This window comes from Limulus polyphemus, unplaced genomic scaffold (genome assembly GCF_000517525.1).
Source record: "Limulus polyphemus unplaced genomic scaffold, Limulus_polyphemus-2.1.2 Scaffold921, whole genome shotgun sequence".
NCBI classification, from domain to species: Eukaryota; Metazoa; Arthropoda; class Merostomata; order Xiphosura; family Limulidae; genus Limulus; species Limulus polyphemus.
The window spans coordinates 104,993-108,433 of NW_013666531.1; positions in this window are offsets into that span (position 1 = coordinate 104,993).

Below are 3,441 nucleotides of genomic sequence, written 5' to 3' on the forward strand. Positions count from 1 at the left end.
TTGAAAGATTCCATAATATATCTTTAGTTCCTTAAGTTGTCTCAGGCTGTTATGGTACAAACAGTAAAGGTTCCTAAAAATTTCAATCAATTGTCGACATGTTTTATAAGCAGCCCATTGGATCTTAGGCCTCTGAATTCATTGCTTGATTTTGAAAGGGATGTGAGCTTTCTTATCAAACTTCACCATCAGCTGAGATGCCAGTTATTTTCTAAGTTAATTCCATACTGTAATTGGTAAGTGTTTCAAAAAGTTTACATTTTAGACCACCTGTAGCATCTTATGTATTTACACTTTAGAATAAATCAGTTTCTTTTGTGCTCTCCATGTCAGCAACATAAATTAATTCCTTTCAATTGCACTTCTCACTGTAGCAAACAAAAACAGCTATTTTCAGACATAATTTGATATCCTGTTTGACATTGCTTAGAAAAATAATTCCAATGCATAACTTAAATTTGCTGAAACATCAGCTTATTATTGTATGTTGCTTCAATGTTTACAACTTCTCTTCACTTGTCAACAAAATTGGTAAAGAAATTGTATCTGTAACCCATCCACATGCCTCATAATTAAAAATGTTAATGGCAAAAACTAAGGATTATAAAAGTACAATATGGTTCTGCACCAAATGGTACTTTAATATACCATGAAAATTTGGTATTAATATGAAATTGATTGAAAATAACATATTTTCATTTCTTCCAACCTTAGTTATTTTCCATTTTAAATATAAGCACTGAGTTTTTTGATACCCAAGAATTATACAACTGATTTCATTTGAATTAGCCACTCTTTCAGTTGTAATGTTATGAAGCTTGACCCAGTGATTTACTTTTATACAAGTCTACAATATTTTTAAGGTTTTTCTGGACACTGTATTCATTTTTGATACATCTTTTTCTTTTCTTTTTTCCAGATATCCCATTAACAAAAGTTTCTTAATGAAATCTGTTCATATTATGAACAAGACATTTTGGATACAAAAGATTTAGAATATTTTTTTCCTTTTTAACCTCAAGCCATTCTTTGATATCAATGTTTAGTTTTACAGTTGTGGCCTTTGCCTGATCCTTGTATAAATCTGACAGGTATTATGTGAAAACACAAACGTGTTAGCAGAAGTGAAGGAAACACTCATTCTTATACATGACAGAATTTATGTACTCGGATAACAGCTGTGTTATTTTACAATTTGCCAAGGTAGCACAAGTGGCTTGAGTGTGTACATCACTTAACAACAAATAATATTCTTTTAAAAATAACCAAACATAAATTTAAATCTAATGGATGAAATAATAACCACTAATGGATATATTCTATAACTACAAATATACTGCAACAACAGTAGTAAGCTAATGAAACTAGGCAGAAGGTAACGAATCAGCTGGGTGTATTGCAAAGTTCAGATGACCAAAATGGCTCAAGTCAGAAAATTACAAAGCAGTATTTTTAAGTTTGTTATCACTGGTTCTATTGAAATCTGTTAATCTTTTTTGTTTGATAGGTAACTTTTCAGTGGTATTCTGGACAGTCTCTTCAGTTAATGCATTACTTCTACTACATTATCTTTTTTTCTGTTTTAACTGCAACTTACTTTAACAGAATGATTTTTGAGTAAAATGTATTTATTTTCAGATTATACAGACTACAGCAACAGTGGTAGCACTCAACAACCATCAAGGTAAGTTTACATAATTATCTTTATTGTGAAGCTAGAGCTTCTTCATTTTGTACTTTTAATCTTGTCAAAAACAATTACATTTTGTGAGAACTTGCACATCTTTGTTATTGTTGAAGAATAACAATGGTAGAAACTAAGAATGACTTAAGGTTTTTGACCAGTTTTTTTTTTATTAATGATGAACATTTGAACAAGTTGCAGATAAGGCAGCTATAAATTTGTCTTGTCAGAGATGATGAGGATAAGGAAAAAAGGATCACAAGGGTTTTTTGTGTTTATTCTGTAAGTGTACTGAAAGGTGTATATAAGTGATGGTACACAATGTTTTGGAGAAACTATGGAATAGATTAAGACACTTTTCTGTCATATTGAAACTGATAAAGTTAAAAATGACAGTTTGAGAGGGGGTAATTATTATTTGAAAACAAAGTTACCTCTGTGTTTCTAGAATAGAAATTGACTAGATCGTACGGGGGATTATCAATCTAGAATAGGGAGTTCTGTGTTTGAAGGGTAGAAACTTAGTAGCTCAAGTTTTTCCACTTGTTGGATATGTATCAGAAAGTAGAAGTGAAATGAAGAATTGAGAAATTGTTTCGAAAAATATCTGGTGTGAGTAACCATGTCAGATATGTGGAATGGAGAGCTGTGTGTTTGTTTGGGCTTTTTTTAAAAGCCTTGAGTAGTTAAGGTTTATTTAATGAAAGTCTTGAATAACTTGAAAGACACATTTAGAATAAGTAGTTTATTGTACACTAATGTTTGAATTGACTTTAATACAAGATTTGTGGTTAATATGTTCAATGTTGTAAATACTAATGAGTTTTGGTTTTAAGTGAAGATAACAAAGGTGTCGTGTCAGAAGGATTTAAGGTCTTTCCTGAGACTGTAAACACAAAAGAGTACGGGAAAGTTATAAGTGAAGATTTGGAAATAATGTCTAAGTCTCATTCACACTGGATGGAAATATTGTGAGCAACATTGTCAAATGTAAATTCACACCAGATGCAAGTTTGAAATGTTTCAAAAGAGTGAAAATGAAGACATATATGACCCTATTGAACATATTAGAGATGGGCTGTCCATTTGCAAAATAGGTTGTATTTTGATAACAAGAGCACTACTCCAAAATAGCAGTAGCCTGTAGTTGAACTGATATTTTCAACAAACTGTGTACAAGTATACAAATTCATTTTATCCTTTTTGTTTATTAACCCTATCGACACAGCTCAAAGGCCATGCCATCACATTTGTTGACTTGCATTCAAAATTTAATTGAACTACTATTTTATGAATGTATGTCAATAAGTTTGGTATAAAATTGGAGATTATAATTCAAATTTTAGTATTATACATAAGTAAATTTCTTATTTTAGAAGTAAATATTTAAAAACACACCTAAATATCAATTTTTGTGTGTCACGTGGCATGTTGAATGCAGCACTGGTTCAAATTAGATGTTTGTGATGTCAAAACACTAAGTTTACAGTTTCGTACAAATTAGGAACTCAAGTTACTGATATTGACAAGCCAGAATATAAAATAAGAACCTCATATCTTTTCTATATGCTGAGATATCACTCATATACTGAATTAAACACGGTGGCCCTACTCACCTCTTTCCATTTTTGAAAACACTTGCTTATGTACAGCTACTTCTGTCTGTGGTGTGTGAATAACCAGTTCATAGCTCAGAATGTCCTCTAGTGGCTTTCTCAACCTTTTTGAAATACTTGGGTGGCAAACTTTCTTTTTAT